General features: G+C 50.0%; 1 protein-coding gene across 4 annotated transcripts in view; it reads left to right on the top strand.

Annotated features, from left to right (window-relative positions):
• Positions 1–21837, top strand: part of ZFHX3 (zinc finger homeobox 3) — a 678088-nt gene that overhangs the window by 484152 nt on the left and 172099 nt on the right. Inside the window, exon 4 of one of the 4 annotated variants that reach the window (XM_075101073.1) lies at positions 2969–3291. The gene's annotated coding sequence lies outside the window, so the exon portion shown is untranslated. Of the gene's footprint in view, positions 1–2968; positions 3292–19033; positions 19598–20077; positions 20183–21563; positions 21825–21837 lie in introns of those variants that run through there. The other 3 variants (XM_075101072.1, XM_075101076.1, XM_075101075.1) reach the window with 3 other exon arrangements.

Here is a 21837-nt window from a genome sequence, read left to right as displayed (position 1 = left end):
GGTCAGGTAAAAGGCGGGAGACTTACGCTGATGTGAACAATCACAGGAGTATGAGGGGACTCACTTCGGTTTATACCGTGAGGAGGCTTCACTTGTGTTGTCCACCCAGTGGGAAGTTCCAGTCTGAGCGGGCCAGATTTCCCTAAGTATGACTCAAACCTGCTCTTCGCATGTTTCTGTCAGGCATAATGTGGGTTGTTACACTGAGATTTGTTGTTTTGTTGTTGTTTAGGTGACACTGCAAATGAGATAAATTGTAGCTAGGGAGGAAGAAAAAACCCAAACAAAAACCCTAACCAAATAAACAGAAGGTTGGTGAAGCATCTCCTGGAAGTGTGATTTTCTGAAAATCATCCCCAGCCTGGGTATTTTCAGAAAGTTTCCTTTCAAAAAGTGCTAAGTACTCTCTCTTCCAATTAAGGTTAAGAAGAACTAAAGGACATACTTTTTTTCTGCCAGTTCAGTACTATATTTGACACCTGAGGGCAGGGGAATGCTGTTGTGAGTCTTAGCTTTCAGGTTGCTGCTTCATACTTTCAAGAGAGAGAAGATAATTTCCCAGAGATATATGGGGGGGGGGCTTTGAAATATCGATGCAATCAGTATACACAATAAAGTTGTGCTCTTTTGTATCTGACCTTCCCTATTCTGTATCTGTGTACTATTGACAAAGTTTGCTTCAAAGTTTGCATAAATTAGACTGGGTTTGCTTCCAGTGGGTCTGCCTAGTGATGGTGGCGGGAACAGGCTGTACCTTTGGGACCTCTTCAGGCCTGTCGCTATCTAAAAGTGAGCTGGTCTCACTTGGCACTCTTTTCATCCCAACTGGTGGTCACTCTCCACCTGAAATACAGAGTTTAGGACTTTATTCACATTTACTTTGGCTTTTAATTGATTGTAGCTTTGTAATGTTTTTAGTTAGTGCTTGATTAGTGTACGTGCCCATACGTGCTATTGAGAACTCAAAGTAGCCTTTTAGTCCAAAATGTCTGAACACTTTCGCTGTATAGGGTGCAGATAATGAGTCTGTAATACGTTTATCTCAGCAGTTCCTACTCGTTGGCCGTAACAGCAAGAGCTGGAACTGATGGAGCCTGATGAAAGGCATTCAGCACTAGTGTCTCGACAGGGAAGCTTTGCGGTATGGGTGTCTGGTGACCCGTTAGCTCTGCTGCTCTCTTCACAGGGAAAGAAAATTCAGTGTGGAGGTGCTTTGGGATACAAACTGTGGTGTGATCAGCCAGCAGGGTCCCAAAAGTCAATATAAGGGTCTCCTGGGTCCGTGATATCATTCCAGTAGCCAGGTGTTTGGAGTTGGACTTCTTGCTTTGCAGGACTGTTGGGAAATCTCCAACTTTTTACAGTCTCCTCCTTCCAGTATCCCATGTCGTTTTCAACCAGAAACTGTTCATATAGTTGTACGTACTATATGCTTTATTTTAAAAAAGTCTTTGAATCAGTGTGTTTATACACCAATTTTCAAAGAAACATTTCTTTTAGCAAAATACAAAAATGTAGCAAGTTGGTAGTCTCAATGATTGTGTTGAATATTGTGGCATTAGCTTAAAATAAGTTTTTCGTCCCTGAAATGAGATTATATTTGTGCCTGGATCAAGCAGTTCTCCACCAGCCTTGAACTTGTTAATGATGAAAATCAGAATAACCACTGCAATATTGAAAAGGTAAAATGAGAACAAAATGGCATTTGGCCAATGTTTATGAATCACAGAATACGATCATGAAATCATAAGAATAACCACCAAAAGGTAAATAAATTACCCAGCCTACTACTTATTTTCATGTACAGTTTGACACAAAAGCTGAAGCCATGTATGATTTATACCTGTTTTAACAATAATACTCATTCTCCTGAAAGATGGTCAGCACTCAGGCTGCTGTGGGCACTGTGCCAGTTGTTGAAAGGTTAATGTCTCAGCAGCAATACATTAAATTATGAATTATACCAGTCCCAAAATGGAAGGTTATTAGCTCAGTATGTTTAATTAGCCTGGCTCGAACTTTGCCATCTGCTAGCACTGCCCATCACTAATGCACAGCCATGTGGAATGGGAGGGTTGGAAATAAGATGCCAGCAGCAGGAGACCTTCCGCTCCCACGCGTCCAAGCCTCACCTGCTGAGCCTGCCCGGGATGCCGACGCTCCAAGGTCCCTGTAGGTCCAAAGTCTCCCCCACCCACCTGGCTCTGGCGACATCCTCCTTGGTAACAGCCAACCAGACCCCCAGGCCCGCAGAGGTGCTGCCTGCCGCGCAGACCGCCCTGACGTTGCGCGGGGTTCAGGAGCACGAGGAAGATGCGTCGTGTGTCCTCCCGGGTCCTTAGGGCCAGCTCTCCTGCCAAAGCACGTGACTGGTGCTCGTGAACTCCCACTAGAGTTGCGTCCTGGTTCCATAACAGCCCTTACCGTGAGGGGAGACGGAGGGAAGGTGACGGCCCAACGTGTACCTGAGCAACCAACGTGCCAGAAAAAGATGAGCTTCCCCAGGGAGAGGCCTGGAGCTGCAGTGGCCAGAGGCACTGGCAGCGCTGGGACGGCTGCGTCTGGAACCGCAGGGCGTCCTGCAGGCCAGTGCTCGGATATGTAGGAAGCAACAGCTCGTGGTGGTTTTATTTGCACAGCATCTCTTGCCAGTAACTGCACAAGGCTACAATATTTAGTTTTTCAATAAATATTTAAATTTTTCCTCTTCGCTTATTTGTTTTTTTAAAGAACAAACAGTAAATCCTGTTTATTTTTTTATTAGTTAAAATTACATGATACTTTTAAAATATGATGCTCTAAGTAATACTATAAGTAATTACCATTATTATGAGGGTGCTTCCAGGGGGCTGTGTGTTAGAACTCTGGTCAGAAGTGTGCCCTGGAAAGTGGAATGTACAAACATGGGGGAAGAACCGAAGCCGTAAGAAGCCATACACAGTCTTATTTTTAATTCTTCTTTTCCTAGGTAGGATAACCTTGCCAACGAGGAAAGGAATTTGGACAGGCTTGACATACAGCCTTGTGCAGCTTCCACTAGACGGGCACTAAAATGAAGAGAGAGTTTATTCATCCTCATCCCGATACAGCCCACCAGAATTAAAAGACGTTTTAACCTACAAGGGAGATTGGGTCACGCACTTGCTAATCCACCCCACCTGCCTACATAAAGAAGCCTATTGCATTCCTCTGGCGATCAAGTCTCCACGTTTCTGGGCTGGATGTGAAGAGTAAAGAAAGACTCTGGCAGAAATTAGGAGGTGTTCAAGTCAGCGTAAGAGACAACACCAGGTAGAGGCTCAATTCCTTTTTCTTCGTTTTCTTTCAGTAATTATTTCTTTCCTTCCTTTGAGATTTTGCTGATTCCCTCCTCTTCACATTAGTAAAGCCTCTGTACTTGTACTTCTGGAGCAGGTGGCATGGCCGGAATATCAGAGCAATATGTATTAGAGTAAAACCTGCAGCCAGAAATAGAAAGTAAATGGAAGATGAATTGATCAGAGGAAAGGCAAAGGATGGAGGGGATAAAATAAAGGGAAGGAAAGACAAGAATAATACCTTGCCTGTGTACTACAGTAATTTATTATTTTTATATGGTGCCCAGGGTGTACCGTATCTGCTTTACTGAACAAATGGAAAAAAGAGTTCTCAGCCCCAAACAGCCAACATATTAATTTATAATGTGACAGCCTGACGAAACAAGTAGTCAGGCCAGTGTGACGAGGAATAATTTAGCGCTTGCGGAGCATGAGTTCCTGTACTTTGGTATCTGCACATGTGTATGCCATCAGATCATGGAAGTCTCTTGGTTTTGTAGTAACTTACTGTAGAAGAAAATGTCTCTTTCAGGCAAGTTCGGGGTGGGGAGGAGGTCTGAGGGTGTGGGCAAGTGTTTTATCTGAGGAGCAAAGCAGCTGCCGTTTCAACTGTGAAAGAAGGAGTGACAACCTGGATCAGTGAGTGACACTCAGTGACTCAGAAGTGACGGCCTGGCAGCAGAGGCATGAGGGAGCACTGCAAACAGGTGTTCAAAATTAGGTATTCAAACTAAATTTATAAAAATTTTTTTTAAAATGGGTGTTCAAAAAACATGTAGACATGGCAACTTCAGGACATGGTTTAGGAGGCCTGGGGGTGTTGGGTTGACAGTTGGACTTGATGATCATAGAAGTCTTTTCCAATCTCAACGGTTCTCTGATTCTATAAATCCCCCCTGACGGGGGTGCAACAATGCTCGTAGCGGGTCAAGACATGGTGGAGAGTAGAGAGGAAAGAAAAGGACTCAGGAGGAAAAACCGGAGCATTTGCTCTGAGCCATGTAGAGCCGGAGTCTCTAACGAGCCATCCAGATGGGACAGCAAGGAGATGACCTGAAACAACACGCTCGAACGGGAGAGGGTTCCAGTGCAGACACAAACCTGCCGTGACCACAGAACCAGGGGAGCAATAGCAAAGTTGTTTCCTAACACAGTTATTGCCACTTCAACTGCAGTTTTATTCCAAAAGCAAATTCCAAAGTTTTATGTCCATAAAGGTTTAGACATAAACAAGAAAGAAGTCAGGAAAGTGGTATGTACTGTATAAACAGTTCCACTTTATAATTAATGCTGGAGATCAGGGGAGCAGGAATAGCTGTGCATGTGTGGTCATTCAGATTTACTGTTGGTCTTATTAAAACCTAGTTCTGCAATAATTTTATGCCCAGGTAGGGGCAGAAGGAGAGCAGGATGCCCCCAAGCAACCCATAAATAGTGTGGTGAAGACAAAGCGTTTATTACTTAGCTTCACAAAGGCTCTGTAAGTGCTCTCCCAGGGTATGTATACTTGTACCCCAGATGCCAATTCTGCAAATTAGCATTATTTCTCAAAATACTATGTAAACAGAAGTAATTTGAATACTTGATTTCATCAGACACAGTCACACATGGAAACGTCAATATCTTTCTTTCCCTTTTGCAGGGTGAGCAGAGGTTTTCAATGCCTGTCTTTTCATTTCTGTTGGAGGGTCGTTACTGATGAAAAAACCTGGCAGGGTCTGGGATCTGTACAGAACTCATTCTGCAGGGTTTTGTCCCATCTCATTGCCCCATGCTGTCTTAATAGCAACTCTGGGGCATAAACTTTCCCATTTATCACTGACGTGTGCTATTTTGAATCTTCTGTTTAACAGTTGATATTACTACTATGCCAAAAGTTATTTCATGGCTGAGTCACATAGGGATTTGAGATCCCATCAAATTAGCTTTGGGATGTCCCTTTTTTGTAAGCAGAAAAGCCACCATAAGTTCAGCTCAGGTTTTGGTGATGGGGTCTTATTTTATCATTGTGCATCCTATGACTATAAGTTGTTCAAATTTTAGAAACTGTCACAATATTTTAATCCATTTTTATATTGTGTTTCACATAGAAACAGGTACCTTAGTTAATAGGCTAACAGTAAAGCAGGGTGAGAGACACCCATAAAATCATCTTTAAATGACAAAATCGTTTTCCTAGATGAAATATAACAGATGAAAAGGTGAATATGTCAGGATTTTCCAGACCTAAAAAGCAAGTGTTGCATTTTAAGGATGCCTACCTCTCCTGTCAGTAGGATATACATTTAATACTGAATCTTGCAGGATATTGGACTTTAATATCCTCACATTAGAAAAGTTGCCACTGACCAGGAGGGCAGTGCAAGGAGGTGCTCTGTTTGCTGGGAGGGAGAAAGTGCTTTTATAGCAGTTGATTTATTTTTTAGTCATAATTGTTTGGACCTGCTGATGTTTTGAATTGTAAGAATTAATTCCACGGAAATAGGAAAGGAAGAAAGAGGCAAGTGAGCATAGCAGTACACTGTACAGGGACATGGTTTCGTGGTACTCCGTGCAGCCGTCGTCTGCACGTCTGAAAACCCATCAGGAGAATTTACGCCAACATTGCGCCTTACGTGCTCCGCTCGCTCACGGTGCATTAGTATTATTCACATTCTACAGGCTGGGAAAATAGGACATAAAGCGGAGGAGTGATTTTTGAAGTCCACCCCCACATGTCTTCATCTCTGAGCACTTCTAGCATACCCTGTGTACTGCTCTGGCTGGTCCTTCAGTGCAGACAGCAAGTCTGTGGCAGAGCTAGGAATAGAAGCCAGGCCCTTGTTCCAAGTCCCAGATCCTCAAGAGTATTTTTAGGCACTTAATACCATTAATTTCATACTCTTTTTGGCCAAGGATCTTAGAAACAAGATCATGCTTCCTCCTGAAATAATTTTAAAAATCATACTTCTGTGCTTTTGGACAGTGTTTTTTCAGGGATCATGTACAGTTTAGCCCTATTTAGGAACAAATGGGCTTCAAAATTAGTTTTGTGAAGAGTTCTGTGTGGACTGTGCTTTTTGTGCAGCCTCGAAGTATGACTAAGGGTACAGAGGAGATGGGGCAGAGTCTTTGTCTTCTCCAGGGCAAACAGTACATGTTTGAGAGGGGCTTTGGCAGAGGGCAAGGGAGGGCTTTGCTTGCTGGCCGTATGCTTCAGGTTCCTTTTTTGCCGTCTCTGAAAGGCAGCATTCTGTGCTCCTGTATCCTCTTTATTTTGGTTGCAACTTCCTTCCCTCAAACACAAAATCTTTCACATTTAAAATACAGCAAGACCATTGTTCACCAATATTTTGATTAAAACAACACAGGGACAGACAGGGCACCCAGCAGCCGCGAGGCCAGCAGGCCTACAGGGCGCTGGAGAGTCTCCAGCCGCAGAGGTGCAGCCCTTGCTCGGGCAGCTCACACTGGCATGCTAAAGCTGACTGAAAAGGCACAGAGAAATACACCGATTTCTACAAACGATCATATTTTTATTGTGCTAACTCGGCAAACCCAGTTCAAGCCCTGCTCCTGCATCCTATCTATTATTAATTAATTGATTTCCTCATTACTTCGTTCGCTGCGGCTTCCTCACAGCGTGCACAGCTTTGCAGACAACGGAAGACAGTTCCTGTCACAAAGCACAAACACATGGGAAACGCCAAGTCAGGCAAAGGCAGGAGAGCAGCACAGCAGCAAACCGCGAGCGGCCGGCCGCGGCATGCCACGCCGGGTTATCCTTCTCCTTTTGGTTACACGCCCCAAGATCCCGATGGCTTTTGCTGTGCACCCTCTGCACCTGATCCCCTCTTCTGCCCATTTTGCCCATCCCACACGTCCGCGGCCATGTCCAGCACACGTTGCTCCCTGTGGACGGCCACTCATGGGATGAACAGAGGGGCAGAGTGTTTTCCAGTGACTCCCATGTCGCTACCGCAGGAAGAGAGAGTCTTGGGGGGGGCCACAGGGGGCTGGTCACAGGGCGGCTGTGGGGGACGGGGACCCCTGTGCAGGGGGAGCGCAGGCACCCCACGGTGAGAGCGGGCGGGCAGGGCCTCTGCGCGGTCTCGCTGCGGAGGCTGCGGGCCTCCTCCAGGCGTCAAGGGGCTCCTCTCCCTCGCTCCGTCCAGCTCCGGTGGTAAACGTGCTTATTACAGTGCTAATGTCCTGCAAGTGGAATCCTACCTCCAAGTATATTAGGGTAATGAGTTCACACCTAACTAATGGAGACTTAATAGAGTTACTAATAGGCTGCCTTTTCCCCCCACGGTTTATGACCCCGCGGGCCAGAGCTGTGAGGGGAGGGAGAGGCGGGCGGCCGTGCTCAGCCCCGTGCCCCGGCTCGGCCTCCGGCCTCCTGGCCTGCGCCTGGCCCAGCAGCCAGTTTCCAGGGACATCGTCTCTCCACCTTTCTGCGAGGAAAAATAAACAGTTTGAGGCTCCTGTGTCTTTATTAAACATTTCCTTTAAACTGCATACTTTGGCTCCCTGCCCAAATGCACCAAGAAAGCTTCCACAGAGCAGCTCGAGTCCGGAGCTCCGCTGCGGGCTTCCCGGGATAAATAACCCCTGGAGGAGCGAGCACCTGTGCCGCCGGCTGCGGCCCAAACTGTCTCCGGGGGCTACCGGCTCCCCCGGGCCCGCCCGGAGAGGCTGATGCAGCCGGCCGGACTCCCCGCACCAACGGCACCCGGGAGCGGCCCTGGGGAGGAGAGCGAAGGAGGCGAGGAACCGGCAGCGCGGTTTGCCTGGCTCCGCTCTCCGGCACACAGACGCGACGTGGCAGTGAGGTGGGTGGGGAGGCGGCTGCTCTACAGCAGCGAAGTTTGTCCAGTGCCGTGGGCCGAGAGGGCTTGAGTCGTAGGTGTAAAGGGGGTTGGGAAGCTGCTTTGGCTGGGAAGCAAAAGCAACCGTACGTTTAAAGGCTGTCGCACCAGACAAATGACACGCTGGCGTGAAAAGACGTGTGCTTCACCCGCCGTCGGCAGCACGGTTGCTGGCCGTCGGCGCGGGGTCGAGCGCGGGTTGCGTCTGTGCCGGCGTGGCGGCCGCTGTCAGGCCGCGGGGCGCGGAGGGAAGCGGCGTGCCAGGCCGCATTGTTGCGGTGGACAGGACACCATGTCTGTGAGCTGCCTCAGGAAGCAGCAGCGCTACGGCGGCGGCGGTGGCGGCGGCAGCTCCGCGGCGCGCGGGAAAGGCTTTGCAGGCGTGGGCTGGCCGGGCAGAGGGACGAGGGCGGCGGGGGAGAGGGGCCGAGCGGCGAGCGTGGCGGGCAGCGGGGAGGGGGCACGGCGGCGGGTGATGTCAGCGTTTCCTTCTGGATTGGTCATGTGCGCTTGCCAGGTAAACAGTCTAGAAATAGATGGGAGGAAGGCAGCGGATGGAGCGTGCAGCCGGGCTGGAGGAGCTCTGCCTTCACCCTTTCCTCCCCGCTGCCCTCCTCGCAGGCGGCTTCCCCTGCCTTCAGCAGGGCGCTGGGGGCAGAGATGGTGAACGCAGAGGAGCGAAGCGAACCCACGTCTCTCCCGTATCATAGCTTTAAAGCGCAGTGCCCGCTCTGGAAGGCAGCGCTGGCAGATCAAAGGAGGTAGCCTTTGTCGATTTTCCAGGCGGTGGTTGCAGCAGACCTGCTTCACCCCCTCCCTTGCTGGAAGAGCCCAGGTGAGGCCGGTGAGAGCCCTGGGCGGGAGGTGCCGAGGGGTCCCCTCCTCTCCTCTGGTGGAGGGGCCGCAGCTGCCAGCCAGGCCGGCTGAGCCGGGCAGCTCTGCTGCTCCCCGGGCCGGGAACAGGTTAAAATCCAGGCGTTTGTTGCAAGCGTACAAGCTGGCTTACTTTGTGTGAAGCGTTCCCAGCAGCTAAACAACACAAGTTCAGGTACAGAAAGCTCTGCAACGTGCCAAGACTGTTCTTAGTTTGCTCTTTCCTCATTCACTAGAAATGTGCCTTTTCTGTGATGCTTTTCAGAGCAGCCTAGCAGTTAAATTAGTAACTATGATAAAAACTACCTGCACTGCTTGGAGACGGGGTTTTCTAAATCCCCAGTCATCCCAAACTTAACGTGTGGACTGAGCTGCCCAGTCCGGCTGGGAGGCTGGTCCTCCAGTCCCCTCCCTCGTCATTGATCTGAGGAGGACATGCACAGCACTGTAGGCTCCTGCCTGGGACAGGGACCATATTTTTTTCCAGGCAGAACAGGGTATTTTTTCAGGCATTTTCCAGGCGTGATAGTATGATAACTGTGTATCATCCATACGTCTGTCCTTTCTGGAGCGGCAGAGAGAAACTGCAAGGATAGAAAACTGGGGAAAACACCCCCATAGCCACGGCTGATGGCCAGGTGCCTGCTTCTCCCTGCTCAGCACTTTCCTTTACCCCAGAAAACAAAGCTGCTGTCATAGCAAGTACCCATAAAATGCAAGGCATCCTGAGTGCAGAGATTAGTGGTAATTTTACAAGGACTCAAATAACGTTGGTCTGCAGGGTGCAGCACTGCCTTGAAAGGGAACAGCAGACATTTCCCCTGGAAGCAAGTTTCCTCTTTAGAGCAGTTTACGGCCAAGGCACAGTGTCAGATTGTGGCACAAATATACTATCAGCCTTTGGGTTGGAAGACAGACATTTGATACCTCTTTCTGTTGCCGAAACGCGCTGCCCAGACACGACTCCCAGCACGGTTATTTTTTGAAGCATTATGTAATTGGATTGCATGGTCAGTAGTGCTTCCTTAACAAGCCTTTCAGCAAACCCTCTGCCTGCCGCAGCCAATCCTCAGCCCTTACATACACACTTACTCACGCAGGCTCAGTCTGGAGTAAACTCGCTGCTAAATACAGTTAGAAAACAGACGAAACCAGGCTCGGAATAGATCATCTGCTCCCCGTGCTACGTGAGACATGGTGCGGCCAAGCCCTGGGCGCCGCTGATGTGAAAACGGGGTCACGCTGGTGTCTCCTGGCTGAGGGGTCGCCGGCTTCCTCCTCTGCCGTGAATCTCTCTAACAGGGGAAAAAAAAAAAACCTGTTTTTTGGCGCACAGATGGGCAACCAAACCTGGGGCTGGTCCCGGTGTCCCTGTCCTCTCTCGCCCTGCCATGACAGCCCCATGCTTGGGGGACCAGCTTCAGGAAACCTCTCCCACTGAGCTCAGGCCTGGAGCAGCACCAGGGCCCTTATCTCCCGGGGTTGGTGTAAGCTGAAGTGGTGAATTAGGAACCGTGTCTGCCGATACCTTCACGGGTCAGACCGTCCACCAGTCGCGCAACGCGGCCCAGAGTGGTGCCTGGCCGCCGCGGGCCCTTCGCGGGTGTTTTGCAGGATCTTCCCTCTCCTCCGGCCGCTGTGGGCCCGCAGGTTATGGCTCTGCTGAGTCACGGCTTCCTGTTTGTGATTGCTGACTAGTGGCAGCAGTTGCAGAAGCAATAAGAGATATTAAAAAGTGTGAACTTCCACTGGGACCAGGAGATACAATTAGGGCTGTGCCAAGAAATACACTGCAGTGAGCTGTTGTTTAAAGGCATGCGGAGCACCGCAACCCCCCGTTCCCTTGCTGCAGGAAGTAGGAAAAATGAACATCACTAGCCTTTTATCATCTCTGAACCCAAATAAAAATTGCATTTGACTTCTGAAGCTCACTCTGTCTCTTTTCCATGCTCCTCCTCAAAGTGTTTGATCCAGCCTTCCAGTCTGGGTCTTCTCTACCTGTGCTGCTGAGACATAGGGATCCTTGTTTCTTGCTTTCACCTGAGACTTGATTCTCCGCGGAAAGCCTACGTGACGCTGTGTAAAAAGGGCTGCTTTAGAAGCCGTGCACAACTGCAATGTTATTTCTATTCTTTTTTTAATGGCAACTATCTCTGGGGAGAAGCATGAAAGTATACGGAGAAGGTGCTCTTTGATCATTAAGATCTAAATGCAGCATCCGAACAGCGCGTCTGTTTCTGCATATTATGCTGAAATTCATCTTAAAGTGCTGCTCCTGGGTGGGCACTTCCTTGTTTTGCCTTCCTTGGCATGACCATTTGGAAGCATTGCTACCAGTTTCATCCCCAGCCCTGGTGGTGATTGTCTCCAAAAGTTATTTCTCCACCCTATTGCTTACTGTATTTATATTGGGCTTTCAATCTGTGTTTTAATGCCATAGTAACTTTCTAGCCTTATTGTCAGAATATACGTTCTGGTTATTCAGCTAAGGACAGGAATGAGAGGGTGGCCTTCTATGCCCTGTGTCACTGGAGTACAGAAAATGTGCTTAGGTTGGTATTTTCTGGATTGAAGCTAGAGTAGTTTGCAGCTAAGAAGAAAAAAATCTTCACTTTTGTACTGGCATTAGACTGATATTTTTTTTTTTAACCCTGTGACAGACATAAGGCTGAGGACTGGCACAGAAAACATACATTAGGGGAGGGAAAAAAAACCCACCCCACAATCTCAGTTATTTCAACAAATGCCAAAAGTGGATTGCGAGTGGATGAAGAGGAGGAGGAGGCAATAGTGAACACACAACACAGTTCAAGCTGGCAAGGAGCCCTTTCTTGAAGAATGTAAGTTTAACCTTTAGCATTCAAGTGTCTGGGCTTAAGTGTCATTATGAGCAATACTTTCCTCCAGCACAGACTCTCCTGCCTGGAGGAGGGTTCTGTGCAACCTCATCAGTTTTCCCCTTTCCTTAACCGAGTATAAAAATATGTGTTTCTGTCTGCATATGCTCAGCAAAGTTACTTTTATTGGGAGTGCCTCACTTGACAAAGCCAGGCTGGCCCTGGGTGGGTCCGAGGGAGCGTCTGCCCTGTCCTGGCAGCTGCAGAGGTGGCCGGTGGAGGCTCTGCCGCGGATAAGGCCCGATAAAGGGCGTGCTTTGCCAGCCTAGTGTTCGCTGGCTGAATTCAAGGTAAAGGTCTTGTGCCCCAGACTCACAGGTGGAGCCAGCTGGCCAAGGCAGGGGCTCCCCCCACACCAGCTACCCACGGCGGGCCCGTCTTCAGGGCCTCGGGCTGCCCAGCTCAGGAATGGCCGGCACCAGGTATCTCTGCCATTCCTGCTGGCTTGTTTTGGCCGCAGGAAGAAAGAGGATCCACTGGCAAATTGCTTTTGCAAGAAGCAAACTAAAATGAGGAGGAGGAAGGGATGGGCCTGGTGTCATCGTCCTCGTCATTGCCCCCCTCCCCCCCCCCAAGTGCTAATCTCACCTTTTGATGGAGGCAACGTAGAAAAAAATAGGAGAGACAGCAGCAGACAAACATCAGACCTGGCTGCAAATGGACAGGCTAGATGTGCCCCCCCCAAATCATCTCCAGCTGTAAAACACTTCAGGGCTGATAGAAACCACACGCATCCCAGGCACAACCCAATCTGCAAAGCTGCATTCCAATAAAAACGCAGCACGGACATAAAAGAAATACTGCCCGGGATTCCCGCCCCCAGCTGGGTGCTGGGGTGGGAGGCACCCCCTCGGCCCGGCCGTGCCCCCCGTCCGCTGGCCCCCAGCCGGGCGCAGGGCTGGGCTGGGCGCCTGCTGGGGCGCAGAGGGAGGAGCGCACCCCCCCAGCCATCGCCGCGGTTCCCCGGCACTCAGCTCCCTGTCCCAGCCCTCCCAGGGCACAAATCAAAGCGGCTATGCTGGCTAATAGGGGAGGGTTGGGGTTAGCTGCAGGGTACATCGCCGGCTGAAATCGCAGGCTGGAATCCGAATCTCAATAAGCATGCCTCGCATCGGAGGCTGTGCTGCAAATGTCAAATGTGCTTATGTTAAACACAGGTAATATCCTGAATGTACGTTTGAGAGCATGATTCTTTCAGATATCTTGTCTGATGAATTTTGCATCTTGTTTTTGTGATTTTTCCATGCAAAGTAGTACAGGTTTTAGAGGAATAAGAGCATAGATTTATAAAGAGGTAAAGATGAACCCTTTGATTAACTGCAGCAAAGATGCTATGCCAGATCAGATTTCTCACTGCTTACTACTTAGGCTTTGAGTACATGGTAACTATATAGTAAGTACAGCTGGTATTGGTGCCTAACGTACTGAATAATTTGATGCAGGCTTTTCTGCAAATCGGCCTCTTAATTCTGAAATAATTTGGAGGGGAAGAGGGTGGATGGACTATTTTCTGAGGAGTGTTTGGTACCTGACTTGCGCTGAAAGATTTGCAGTGCTGTCACTTGTCCCTGGCCCATAGTGGGGGACGACTACAGTGCTGCATGGGCCCTGGGCCAGGCTCCCTCCACCTCTGGCCCAGCCTGAAGACCCCGACTAGCCCCAAGACAAGACAGGTTGTTCTAGTCACTGTAGCGACACGCTCTGAATTTCTGTAGAAGCTACCCTGTAAACCAGAATTCTTCTTGGTGCTCTACGCAAATTTTTTTTTTCTTCTTTCTAATTCTATAGGAACTGTAATTTTATTTTGTAACTTATTTCCCTCTTTTTCCCTTTTAAGATGGTTCCCAAACATTTATTGTGGGATTTTTCATTTAAAATAGTTTTCTAGGGAAATTACTGTGACAGTGATTTAATTGTTTAATTAAAATGTGACATTGATGACAACAAATACAATAGGCATGATGTAGGTGATATAGGCATTAAACAAGTGCAATTGTGGAATATATCCATAGAGTACTCTGAGCACACAGAACAGCCTGCAAAGAAACGATGTTCAATATTTATCAGGTTAGTGAGTCCTAATTAAATGCCAAGACTTTTTTCTTCATTTCTCTAAAAAAGCAAGGAAACATATAGATGTATTCCAAGTGTTTATTTCCATCACAAACACATCTACTCATCTTGTGTTAAGGCCTGCAAAAAAAGCAAATTCATGTTAAAAATCCGCTAGTTGGCTTGAGAGGCATTTACTCAGCCTGGTTACAGCGACGTAGCCAGAGGTTTGGAGATGGCTGGCATAGCCCGCCGCTGCCCCATCACTCCCAGTGGCTACAGTAAGTCCAGTGATTACAAAATGGATGGACAGATTTCTTTTAATAATTGGGTAAAACCCCAGAAATACACTGAAGACAAAAGAAGATGATATTCCCCCCAGCCCAAATCTCTCCCAAATCCTGCAGAATGCATTTCTTCTAGGAAAATACACACACCCCACTCGAGCATACCCACATATCTCTCAGCAATGAAGGAGGCAGCCCCCTGCCCATTAAACAATGCGTATGTGCCTCCAGAAGAAATTCAGGTTATCTGGCTAGAATTGCTCAGCAGTGCGTCTCTCCAGCCCTCTCTGCCTAAGCCCTGCTGCATTTCTGCATCCCAACAATGAACACGCTGCTGTTGGAATATCCCTTTCCATGCCTCTTGCTGGGCGTCTTTAAATGGTATCAGATCGCTTCTGCAGCTTAGACAGCCCTTTGCAATCAGTCGCTGCTGATGCCTGCCCTTTCCCCCCTTTCCAAACCCCTAAATAAATGCATCTGCTCCAGTCTAATTCACGTCAGCCTTCTCCCTTCTTGTATGCAACTTCATGCAGACAAACTTCCTAAATGAAAAGATGGCTTACCTGGACAATGCTGTGAGTATAAAGTAATAAAAACTGATAAAGCCAGCCATCCCAACTCTCGTACAGGGATTTGATTGCAAATTTCCATTGCAAAGGAGTAGAGGGAACTGGAAATCTGACAAATGCCTTCAAATTGACCTGTGTTTTCACAATGCACGCTGTGTTTGAAATGAATGGCAGACTTTATCATCTGGAGCTCCTTCAAGGACTCCGGCCTTCTACGCTTTGTTCTAATTCTTCAGACATATTTCAAGAAGCACAAAGCTACATAAGAGGATGATATTATGGAGGTTTGTTTTTTTTTTTTTTTCTAAGTGGGATTTCCACCCCCCCAATAATTTTTAAAGCCTGAATTTTAAAAGATACCCTGGAACTTTTTTCTTCCTCTACCCATACACCAGTCCCTCAGGTCCAGTCGGCCTCGTCCACCTCCGAGCTTTAGCCCAGCTCCCCCCCGGTGCCAGGTGGAGGGAGGCAGCATGCAGCCAGCCTGGTGCCGGAGCAACGCGATATGGTCGTGGCTCCCTAAAAATTCACCATAGTCAACTGCTTTCACCGCAGCCATAGCAAATCTGGCCCACTCCTGCCTCAGGACAGAGCCGCTCCCAAGCCGCTCGGCAGCTGAGTCGTATTTCTACAGAAGGACTCGGTCTCCCTGAAAAAATCCCTGTTTTACATGTCAAAGATAACAACCATCTTTTCTAAAAGTTATGTCCAGAAAGCCATATGCGCTGTCTCAGAAAAACATTTTGCTTCAAAGTTGTTCCTCTTAATCTGTATACATTTTTACAAATAATAACTTTCCTTTAAAGCACCAGTATTAGTTCCATCTGTTCAAAATAACATCTAAATGAAACTATATGATTCTATGCAAATATATCAGATGTGCTGTGAGAAAAAAAAAAATAGGGTTAATCTAATAATTCAACTGCATCTTTAACAAGTTTCCTATGGGAAAAATCAGTCTTATTTTCCCTGCAGATCTGATACCGAGAGCTTCTTTCTACTAAGCACATTAAAAGCTATTTGAACCAAAAATCCTATCTATGCACGTGTGGAGATACATATATAGAAGCAAGAGGCACCCGTAGTATTACAGATGAGGCTGTATCGAGATTTCTAATTAAAGCAAGGGTAGTCCCTCCTTATATTTTAGCAACTGGATTGCCTTTTTGCCTAGAACAAAGAAATCTTAATGGAAGTAAATTTTCTAGAAGAGAAACGCGTGCACGTATATGTAATCGCACCTAACTATTACTGTACAAATTATTCCTTAATTCCTTGGATTTGGTGTTTGCACAGTGGTTTATCTGGCTGGTCCTGCAGCCGTCACTTGTCCGTTCCCTCTCTCCAGACACACACCCCCCCTCACCACCCACTTTTGCACCCTGGTGGAAACGGGAACTCTCCCGTTCCCCAGCCCCTGGGCAGCTGCGTTCAGGACGAGGGGCAGACCTCTGCCATGCGCTCAGCCGGCTGCATCCCTTCGCGGCCTCGTCCCCTGCCCTTGCCAGGAGGGGAGGGAAGGTGTCCTAGGACTTGACCCCAGCGCAGAGCCTGGGCTGGACCCAGCTCCCAGGAGGGTGGGGGGCTGCAGGGCGCGCTCCCCTCTACCCGCTTAACCTCTCCGCTCCTGGGCGCGGCCGCGGTCCCGGTCCCGGCGCCTCTGACCCCAGCGCCCGTTGCCCTCCTCCCTTTCGGGGCACTCGGGATCACCCCGGGAGCATGAAAGGACAAGAATGCAGGAGCAGCGAGAGGCTGTCGCAGGAGGGCACAGCGCAGCACGGCCGGAGGAACAGCAGAATCGCCGAAAAGGGGGATGTTTGGTTTGTGTTAACTACCCAGACAGATGCACTCCGGCATGTTTGCATTTATGGAATCCATATGTTGTCATGGGAAATTAGAGGACAGCAACACAAAACTAGAATTCGCGATGCAAATGCAAAGGAAACGTACATGGCTACCAGACCCTGCGTTTGCACATGTTCCTGCGAAGGTGCCTGTGTCTGGAGTATCGACAGAGTTACTAGATTTGCTTGCCACCTTCTCCGCAATGTTTACTTTTTCTTTGCTCTCCAAAAAGTGTGTACATAGGCAGCACCCATTCTCAGACCGGTCCACCGGATCTACAGCCTCTGGTGAAAATATGCACCTCTTCTGAGTTAAACCAAGTACTAAAAGACAAGGGTTACTTTATTCTCGCCTCAACTTCACCATCCAAACACGTTTGTTTCATATTCAGCAAGAACAACAATTACAAATTACATGCACCTTTACAGATAGTGCACCAAGCTGCCCTGAAAAATCCTGCCTGCCCCAGGGCTTGCTGGTCTGGGGTTTGTTTTTTTTTTCTTTCTTTCTTTTTCTGCTTGGTGCTGATTTTGTTAGGTTTGGGGTTGGTTTGCCTTTTTTTTTTTTTTTTTTGGGGGGGGGGGGAAGGGCAAGTAATGTTAACAATTATTCTTCCAGAGCTAGACAAACATATTTTGAGCAAGGACTGACGAATTTTTAAGGGCAGCTTTTAAAGGCAAACTGGTAACGCACCAGAGTCTATCCATTTAACAAACCGTAAGAACTCCTACACAGCATGCGCATCGTAACAGGACACACCAGTGCTGCATTTATAATATTCAAATAACCATGGCACATATTAAACCTTGATTCTTAAAACCTGTGAGTATCTCCCAAATGCCAGACACCTCCAGTACTGTATCAACTAGTACAGCCCTTCTTCACATTTCTAATAATCCGTCCTCCTCTTTCATCCCCCCATCCCACTAAAGGGACTTGTCAACATTTCAAATGACTACCCCCACGTAAAGAAATATGGAAAGCTTGATACATTTCATTAAAAATACTTACTAACAAACATGCAGTTTATTACCTTTCAGTATAAAATACATCTACATTAAGCTTCTCCCAAATGGAAAAACTGACCGCAACTGCATTCCTTGTTCAATGCTATGAAACAAACCAGGAAGTTAATTATTTGGCTTACTATTAAAAATAATTTAAAAAAAAAAGAAAAAAGAAAAAAAAGCAATTTGAAAAGCTTCTTTAGATTTTCAAGAGAGATGATTTAATTCAGCTGCATTTCTGCCAGTAATAAAATAATCTCTTACAGAAAGATGAAGAAAACATATTCCTGAAGCCTGGAGAGAGGCTCTTTACTGGTTCACCTTCTCCTAAAATTCAAATGCCACATTCCCAGCGATCATCTACGTTTTTCGGCAGGGCTGGAACAGGGAGGGAAGAGCTGCTGGAAACAAAAATTTTGAGTAATAATCGCAGATGGACCCAAACAGAAAGTGAAAAATGTTACCGTAAGGCTAGAGAAATATTTATTTAATCAAACCAGAGGTTCTGTTGGGACTGGAGGAATGTTGCATCCTTTCCTAAAAAAGAAAAAAAAAAAAGGGGGGGGGAAAAAAAAGAGGAGGGGGTGGGGGGAGAAAAGAGAAAGCAAGAAAGAAAAAAGGCAGAGGCACAGCCGCCTCCTGGAGTTCCCCATTGTCCGGGGCTATAGAGAGCCCCGGAATGGCATTAAACTCACAAAAGGCATATTGTGCAGGGGACAAAAAAAGCCCCTTCTTCTACAATAACTTTTAGCTTCTTATTTTTAGAAAATGACAAAGCTGTTGCCAGCGATGGCTGGTGAAACCTGTAGCCCGGCTGCCGGCGCGGCCGCATTGATCCGCTGTCCCGCGCGGAAAGGTGGCCGCAAAGTTTGCACGGGAGCGCGGGGGGCTGCGGGGCCGCCGCCGCGGGGATGCTGCGCCGCGGGGCCGCTCCGCCGCGCTCCGCGCCCGCGGCCCGCCCCGCGCCCGGGCGGCACAAAGTTGCGCTCGCTGCCGGCCGCAACTTTCCCGGCTCCTCCCGGGGAAACTTCGGCGGCGGCGGGGGTCGGCCCGGGCCGGCCCTGCCCTGCGCGGGGCGGCGCGGCCCCGCCCGGGGCGCGGGGGCAGGTGGCCCCGCGGAGCGCCCCGCCGCCGCCGAGCGGTGCGCAGCGGTGCGGTGCGGTGCGGAGCCGAGCCGGGCGGTGCGGAGCCGGCCCGCCCCCTCCCTCCCTCCCACCCTGGTGGCGCGGCGCTGCGCGGCAGGGCGCGGAGCGGCGCGGAGCGGAGCCCCCCCGCCGCGGGCTGGGGGCCGGCCGCTTGCCCCAAGTTTCGGTGCGGCGCCGCCGCCGCGCTCCCCCCGCCCGCTCCTGCTCGCTCGCTCCCTCCCCCGCCGCCTGGGCTGAATCTTATTGATCCAGAAGGTGGCTAATTAGCCCTTCCCGTCGTGCCTGGGTAATGAGGCACATGCGCACTGCACTAATCAGCCATTTTTTGCAGGAAACTAATTAGCAGAATAAAGATCCAAAGAGTTTTTTTTCTTCCCAATCATCAGATCTGAGTCCGGGCGCTTCCTGCTCCGGCGACCGCCAGCCCCGCCGCCCGCTCCGCTCCGCGCCGCGCCGCTCCGCGCCGCTCCGCCCCGACCCGACCGCCGCCGCCGCTGCTGCTGCCGCCGCCCGCGGCCCCCTCTCTCCGGGGGGCTGCAAACTCCCCGACAACGATGCTGCTGCTGGGCAGCGGCGGCGGCGGCGGCGGCTCCCGCTCGGCTCCGGCTGCTGCCCCCGGCTCCCGCTGCTGCTGCCCCGGGCCCCTCCGCGGAGCGCGCTCCTGCCGCCGCAGCCGCCGCAGCCTGCATGGGATCTGTAGCCCCCGCGCCGCCGCCCGGGATTAAAAGCGCCGCCGCCGCCGGAGCAGCGACCGCGTAAGTGGCAACTTTTCTGCCCTGTCCCCCGCTCGGGCTCCTCCTGCTCGGGGCGCCCGGGCTGCTTTGCATGGGGCTGGTCCGGCCCCCCCTCCCGCCCGCTCCCACCCACCGCCCCGGATCCCCCAGCAAACTTTGTGCCGCTCGCCGTCCCGGAGCCCCGCCGCCGCCGCCGCCGCCGCCGGGGACGCGCAGGTGCCGGCGCCGCGGGGGCCGCTGCGCGCCCGCGGAGCCCCCCCCCGCCCCGCCCGCCGGCCATGGCCGCGGGGCGCGGAGCGGGCGCGGAGCGGGCGCGGCGCTGCCCGGCTTTGTGCGCGGCGGGGCGCGGGCATCGATCGGCGGGGCCCGGCCCCGGCCCCGCGGGGATGCGGGGCTCCGCGCGCGGCGATGCGGGGCTCCGCGCGGGGCTGCGCGCGGGCGCTCCCCGGGCGGGCGCCCCCCCCCCCCCCCGCCCCGGTGCCCCCGGGCGCTCCGCGCCGGTGACGCGCTGCAAAACAAAGGGGCGAAGAAGTGCCTAAAACTGCGCCGGCGGCGGCGGCGGCCGGGCCGGGCCCGGAGTGCCCCGCAGCGGCCTGGCGAGCCAGAGTAATTACGATTTTTGTTTTCCGCGGGCAGGCTCAGTTTTGGGAAGAATGCGGCTAGGGGGATGGGAGAGGTGAAGGCAGCAAACGCCACCGTAGGCCGATCCCCCCTTTCTCAGTTTCAGTTTTTAATTACTTAATGCTGAATCGCACGGCGCTTATCTAAATATTTGCAAATGCTCTTTCCTATTGATTCCTCTGAATAAACTGTGCTCCTCGCCCTCGGAGGGAAGGCGGTTCGTGCTCTCCTGAAACTAACCCTCGGAGGAGAGCGTGTGTTTGCGTGGGGGACGCGTACGGCCGGGCAGATAACGCGTGCAGCACGCACACGCAGGTTTCTTAGCGTGAATTATTTATAATTTGGGTTGCGGGGTTTGGTTTTGGTTTTTTGTGTTTTCTTTTTTTTAATCGTTAAACTATCTCCCCCCCGCTCTTCTTAAAAAAGAAAAATATTAGTTTTTGATTCCCAGAAAGGTCTGTTTCTGTTTCAAGCTGTGCTTGAAGCTGCTCTCGGGTATGTCTTGTACTTTGTGCGGATGTGTAATATATACGTGTCCCTTCCTCGGCCGTCTGTCTGTCTTTCGCCTCTTCTTGCTCCTGTTTAATATGGAGCAATTTTCTGGAGGCTCGGTGACTCCCTCCTTAGGGTCACATTGAGTTCGAATCCGACTGAAGGTGCAGGAATCCTGCAACGGGGGAAATAAGAGAATAGAGAGAATGGGGTCAAGTTGGCTGCTTAGAGGCCAAAACTCCCACAGCTGCCTTTAAAAATACATATATAATATTTGGCTTTCCTCGCCATATTACAGATTGCAGCTTCCCCTTTCAGGTATTTTCCTTACAGCTTAAAGTCCTCTCTTCCTTCTGCTTCCCCCCCCCCCCCCCCTCCCCGTTAGGGGAGAAGGGGGGGAGGAGGGAAAATAAAAGGAAAAGAAATTGGGGGGGGGGGGGAAGAGGGGGAAAAAATAAAACCCATTGAGTTTAGGCAAATAAGGTTTGGTCTCCGTATCCTATTACAAAGCACTTTGAATATGCAAGACATCACACAAGACCAGTTATTCCAGTTACGACAAACTTAAAAAGAGAAAAAAGAGAGGCATGTTTAGATTGTAATTTGTTAGAGCAAGAATCGTATTTAAAACTCTCTTTTAATTTTTTTCCCAGCCTTGCATTGTATCCAGCCTTTTTCTGATCTCTAGGTTGTGTGTTTTTTTTTTTTTTTTCATTATTATTATTATTATTAAAATCTTTCCGTTGAGTTTAGGAAGACTGCTGTGAGCAACACATTTTCTGTATTTTTGTTCCTGTATCTTGGAGGAGAGTTGGCAGGGATTCTGTGGTTTGCAGTTACACAATATGTTATCATGTTTTTAATCACTAAATCATTGCAGTGGTTATAGATTTACAGTCTTAGGGTATTACCGAGAGGAGCAGCGCAGCCTGTATGTGCGGGAACATACGAGAGCATGCAGTTAACATGCTCGTGAACTTTGCTTTTAAACCATTTCCCGGCCGAGCTCTGGCGGAGAGGAGAGCGAGCGTTTTGGCATCACCCGTCCACGCACTTGAGGAAAGTTTGTGCAACCCTCCCGGCAGGGCAGGAGCTCCGATGGGTGCCGAGCGCGGCCCGTCCCACGGCGCTGGCGGTAAGCGGCGGGT

Source organism: Phalacrocorax aristotelis, chromosome 8 (genome assembly GCF_949628215.1).
Source record: "Phalacrocorax aristotelis chromosome 8, bGulAri2.1, whole genome shotgun sequence".
NCBI classification, from domain to species: domain Eukaryota; kingdom Metazoa; phylum Chordata; class Aves; order Suliformes; family Phalacrocoracidae; genus Phalacrocorax; species Phalacrocorax aristotelis.
Note: the sequence above shows the minus strand (reverse complement) of the source record. Positions and strands in the feature narration are given on the sequence as shown.